Here is a 6,000-nt window from a genome sequence, read left to right on the forward strand (position 1 = left end):
TCCTGTCACCTCCCTGGTGACTCATCGGAGGGTGTGGAAAAGCAGGTTTAGTTTTGCTTTGCTGAGCGCCGAAAGGCAGGGAATCTACAGGAGACAGCCTGAAAAATACAGCCAGCACCAAGGCATGAAAAATACTGCTCAAAGAGCAAAGTGCTCAGCATCCACGGTGCCAAGGAGCTGGGAGGAGGGCAGGAAGGCTCCTTGTGTGGAGCTGGATGAGGAGGATCACAGCTGGATGTGGGGATTTGGGAAGCACCCTCTCCTCCGTGGCTGTGCTCACGGCAGGACAAGCCACGGCCACCTGGTTGTCTCCTGGCACGTGGAATTATTCACCCTGGCCGTGCCACGATTAATGAAGCTGAAAAGGGATTTCGAGGAGAAGAAGAATTCCTGCTCGTTTCCTGGGTGGATACTTCTATTACAAGCCCCAAAAAGTATGTGGGGCCTTTTGTTTAACCAAAACCATGTGTTTGGTGTTTGTTCTGTGCTCTGGGCACCGCTGACTGCAGCTGAAGTCATTGGAGTCCTCAGAGAATGGTTCATTTCTCTGTTAGAGCAGAACTAGAAAGAGGTTTAGGTCCAGGATGACAGCTAAATGTGCAAATGGGATGGGGAAGGATTCACCCTCTCTGTTCATCCTCTCTGAAAATCAACCTGATGCTCCTGAGGGAACTGCTGCACCTGAATTCAGCCAGGAAAAATCGGGATGTGTTCCACATGGAAGAGGAACGTGCCAGTTTTCCCCACAGCTCATCCTGGCTCCACAGCCATCCCAGCAGGGACAGGTCACCCCCAGCATCCAAACCCCAGGATCCCATCCTCCTCCCACCAAACATTGCTGGGAAGCCACAGGGTTTTCTCTGTCTGTCTCAGTCTCCCCATTTATAAAACGGCCCCGAGTTATCTGTGCTGACAAACCACAGGGAGAATGTTTGCACAGAGGCAGCCCAGTGGGGATTTAAGCTGTGGAGAAAGGTCAGGGTGGTCGCCCTCTCCCAGTCCCCAGCCATCCCCAGGAGTGGGACACTGGGCAGACACATCATTCCCTCTCCCAGCAAGAATTCCCATCCCAGAAAAACCACTGTGGTTTTCATTTTTGATGGGTTTTTGGGCAGGCTCTGGCCACAAGTGAGAAAGGGGTGTGTGTTTATCTCCCAGGGCCAGACCTCCAGCCTTTATCACCCCCAGCCTGTTTATCCCTCTGCACCCCTGGAGCCAGGAGGCTGCACCCCAGCACAGCCCTGGAGGGAAATTCAGCACGTTGAGAAGAAGAGGGGACCCTCCACTTTTGGGGTCTTGCTCAGTTCTGCTGCAAGGGGAGAATAAAATGAGGGGGAGGGTTGGAGCAGGAGCTTGGCTGAACTCCTGCCCTCGGGCTGGGGAGGGAAGGGAGTCTGGAGCATGAAATTCCCACAGGGAATGAGCAGTAAATGGGTGACTGGGGCAGCTGAGCCTTATCAGGTAATGGGTAACCTCTGTTAATGGGTAACCAACTCCTCCTCTGGCTCACACTGACATCCAGACCCCCAAAATGTTCCTATCCCGTCTGACTCAGCTTTCCTTTGTTCAACATCCAGCTCTACCAAAGATTGGGGCTGTGGGAGGCTCTAATCTCCCCTCCCAGAGCGTCCCTCTCGGGGCTGTGATCCCCAGCACACCCCTGGGAGCTGCTTGGGTACGTGACCATTCCTGTTTTATTTTTGAACATCACCATCCAGTTTTACCTTTAGTTCTCTGCTGCCTGTTTTGGTGCCTGGGAGGGCTCTGAGGCCACATGATAATTTTTACCATCCCCCCCCCTTCCTCCTGACCAACGAATTATTTGGCTCATAAATTCCAAGTTCCTCTTTGAAACAAAAAAAAAAAAAAAAATCTGGCAAGCTCTGAACTTCATGAGAACAGAGCTCAATTCCCCACTGCACCTTCCTTCGGCAAGCCTGGGCAAGCCACCCTGGCCCTCCGTGCCTCAGTTTCCCCTCTGCGGTGAGAGGTGCACAGATTTCTGTCCTCACTCCCTTTGCCTGCTTTATTTTTGGGGTTTGTGGGGTGCTCAGGGCAAGCAGGTGGATTTTTCATCTTTTCTCCCTTTCACTTTCCTGACTGGGCAGGGGAAAGGTCAAACAAACCCTCCTCCTTCCCTGCCTGCCCAGTGCCCTAAAAACAAGGGAAAATTCACAGCAAATGCAGAGTCTGGGCTCAGAGCTCTGCTCTTCCTTGGGCTCCCCTCCTTCCTTCCCTCCCCTGGAACCACGACTCAAAAGGAGCTGTGGGATGGAGGAGAGAGTGAGGGTTTTGCAAAAATCCCCAGCAAACTGCTCCACGTCACATCCCCAACAAACTTTTCCATGTCACATCCCCAACAAACTGCTCCACGTCACATCCCCAGCAAACTCTGCCACGTCACATCCCAAACTCCTCCGCATCCCAAACTCCTCCGCATCCCAAACTCCTCCACATCCAAACCCCTACCCAAACTCCTCCACATCCAAACCCCTACCCAAACTCCTCCCTATCCAAACTTCTCCATATCCAAATTCCATATCCAATCTCCTTATCCAAAATCCCAATCCAAATTCCTCCATATCCAAAAACTCCCTATCCAAACTCCCTATCCCAATCCAAATTCCTCCTATCCAAGCTCCCAATCCAAATTCCTCTATATCCAAATTCCTCAATTCCTCCATATCCAAACTCCCTATCCAAACCCTATATCCAAACTCCCTGTCCAAATTCCATGTCCAAACTTCTCCCTATCCAAACTCCCTATCCAAACTCCCAATCCAAACCCTGTATCCAACTTCCATATCCAATCTCCATATCCAAACTCCCAATCCAAATTCCTCCATATCCAAATTCCTCCATATCCAAACTCCCTATCCAAACCCTATATCCAAACTCCCTATCCAAATTCCATATCCAAACTCCTCCATATCCAAACTCCCTATCCAAACTCCCTATCCAAACCCTGTATCCAAATTCCATATCCAATCTCCATATCCAAACTCCCAATCCAAAGTCCTCCATACCCAAATTCCTCCATATCCAAACTCCCTATCCAAACCCTATATCCAAACTCCCTATCCAAATTCCATGTCCAAACTTCCCCCATCTGAACTCCCTATCCAAACTCCCAATCCAAACTCCCTATCCAAACCCTGTATCCAAATTCCATATCCAATCTTCATATCCAAACTCCCAATCCAAATTCCTCCCTATCCAAACTCCCTATCCAAACCCTATATCCAAACTCTTCCATATCCAAACTTCTCCATATCCAATCTCCCTATCCAAACCCTGTATCCAAATTCCTCCTATCCAAACTCCCAATCCAAATTCCTCCATATCCAAATTCCTCCATATCCAAACTCCCTATCCAAACTCCCAATCCAAACTCCCTATCCAAACCCTATATCCAAACTCCTCCATACCCAAACTTCTCCATATCCAAACTCCCTGTCCAAACTCCCTATCCAAACTTCTCCCTGTCCAAACTCCCTATCCAAACCCTGTACCCAAAATCCATATCCAATCTCCCTATCCAAACCCTGTATCCAAGTTCCTCCTATCCAAGCTCCCAATCCAAATTCCTCCATATCCAAATTCCTCCATATCCAAATTCCTCCATATCCAAACTCCCTATCCAAACCCTATATCCAAACTCCTCCATACCCAAATTTCTCCTATCCAAACTCCCTATCCAAACCCTATATCCAAACTCCTCCATATCCAAACTTCTCCATATCCAAACCCTATATCCAAACTCCCTATCCAAACTTCTCCATATCCAAACTCCCTATCCAAACCCTGTACCCAAATTCCATATCCAATCTCCATATCCAAATTTCCCTTTCCAAACTCCACATCCACCTGCCAGCTTGGAAACTGGAGCAGGAACCGGAGCAGAAATCTCTGGCTCTGCAGGTTGAAATGATGGAGAAAATCCATTTTTTTCCTAACCTTGGAGAGTCACATTCCAGGTTAAACCTCCATGAGGGGACAGAGCTGCTGCTGCTCCTTCCCAGGCCACAAAACCGAATTAAAAATTGGTTTTGGGGGTTTAAACACTGAGGATGCCTTGAATCTTTTATCCCAAATTTCTCAGAGCACGTGGATTGGCATTCTCCAGCCCAACTATATTTTAATTTATATCATGTTTTTTTTCCCACAGCTGGATTTCCAGGAGGGATTGTGCTGGTTTGGGCTGGGCTAGAGCCCAGATTAATTTAATTTTGCTCACAGGAGCTGTTTTGGGTCTGTGCTGAGTCCAGGGTTGTTTACAGCAGGATGTTTTCAGTATTTCTGAGCAGAGCTACAAAACCTCCAGGCTTTTCCTGCTTCCAGTGGGACAGGAAACAAGGCTGGGAGGGGACACAGCTGAGCCCAGGGATATTCCTGACCATGGGAATGTCCAGCACTGCAGAAGTGGGGAAAAATCCTGGAATCCTGGAATGGTTTGGGCGGGAAGGGCTCACCCAGTGCCACCACCTCCCGCTGTCCCAGGGTGGGTCACACCTGAGCGGGGCAGAGCGGAGGCAGGAACACCTGGAGTGGTGGGATCTGTCTTCCCAAAAAATGTGAGCTGGATCCCTGCTTCCCTGGGAAAGACAGAGGGATTTATTTGGAATGATGGGATTTATCTTCTCAAAAATGTGAGCTGGATCCCTGCTTTCCTGGGAAAGGCAGAGGGGTTTATTTGGAATTATGGGATTTATCTCCCCAAAAATGTGAGCTGGATCCCTGCTTCCCCAGGAAGGGCAGAGGGGAAGCAGAACATTTGGAATGATGGGATTTATTTGGAATGATGGGATTTATCGTCCCAAAATTGTGAGCTGGATCCCTGCTTCCCCATGAAAGGCAGAGGGGAAGCAGAACATTTTGAATGATGGGATTTATCTGGAATTATGGTATTTATCTGGAATTATGGGATTTATTTGGAATGTTGGGATTTATCTGGAATGTTGGGATTTATTTGGAATGTTGGGATTTATCTTCCCAAATTCCTGTGCTGGATCCCTGCTTCCCCAGATAGGGCAGAGGGATTTATTTGGAATGATGGGATTTATCTTCCCAAATCCCTGTGCTGGATCCCTGCTTCCCCAGGAAGGGCAGAGGGGAAGCAGAATATTTGGAATTATGGGATTTATTTGGAATTATGGGATTTATTTGGAATGTTGGGATTTGTCTTCCCAAATTCCTGTGCTGGATCCCTGCTTCCCCATGAAAGGCAGAGGGATTTATCTGGAATTATGGGATTTATCTTCCCAAATTCCTGTGCTGGATCCCTGCTTCCCCAGGAAGGGCAGAGGGGAAGCAGAATATTTGGAATTATGGGATTTATTTGGAATTATGGGATTTATTTGGAATGTTGGGATTTGTCTTCCCAAATCCATGTGCTGGATCCCTGCTTCCCCAGATAGGGCAGAGGGATTTATTTGGAATTATGGGATTTATCTCCCCAAATCCCTGAGCTGGATCCCTGCTTCCCGGGGAAAGGCAGAGGAGAAGCAGGACATTTGGAATTATGGGATTTATCTGGAATGTTGGGATTTATTTGGAATGTTGGGATTTATCATCCCAAATCCATGTGCTGGATCCCTGCTGCCCCAGGAAGGGCTGAACAATGGAAAGCAGGGAAGGAATTCCCTGTTTTGCATCCCTCAGGGTCCCGCCTCTCCCAGGTCTCTCCCGTCCCGCAGTGGGAGCAGCCGGAGGCGCTGGGGGATCCATCCTGGGCAGGGCCTGACCCGGAGCCGCTGGGATCAGCTCATCCCTGGGCCCAGCTCAACCTTGGGCCCAGCTCATCCCTGGGCCCAGCTCAACCTTGGGCCCAGCTCATCCTCAGGCCCAGCTCATCCCTGGGCCCAGCTCATCCTTGGGCCCAGCTCATCCTTGCGCCCAGCTCGTCCCGAGGCCCAGCTCATCCCTAGGCCCAGCTCATCCCTAGGCCCAGCTCGTCCCTGGGCCCAGCTCGTCCCTGGGCCCAGCTCGTCCCTGGGCCCA

This window comes from Fringilla coelebs (assembly GCF_963513975.1).
Source record: "Fringilla coelebs genome assembly, chromosome: 26".
Taxonomy (NCBI): Eukaryota; Metazoa; Chordata; class Aves; order Passeriformes; family Fringillidae; genus Fringilla; species Fringilla coelebs.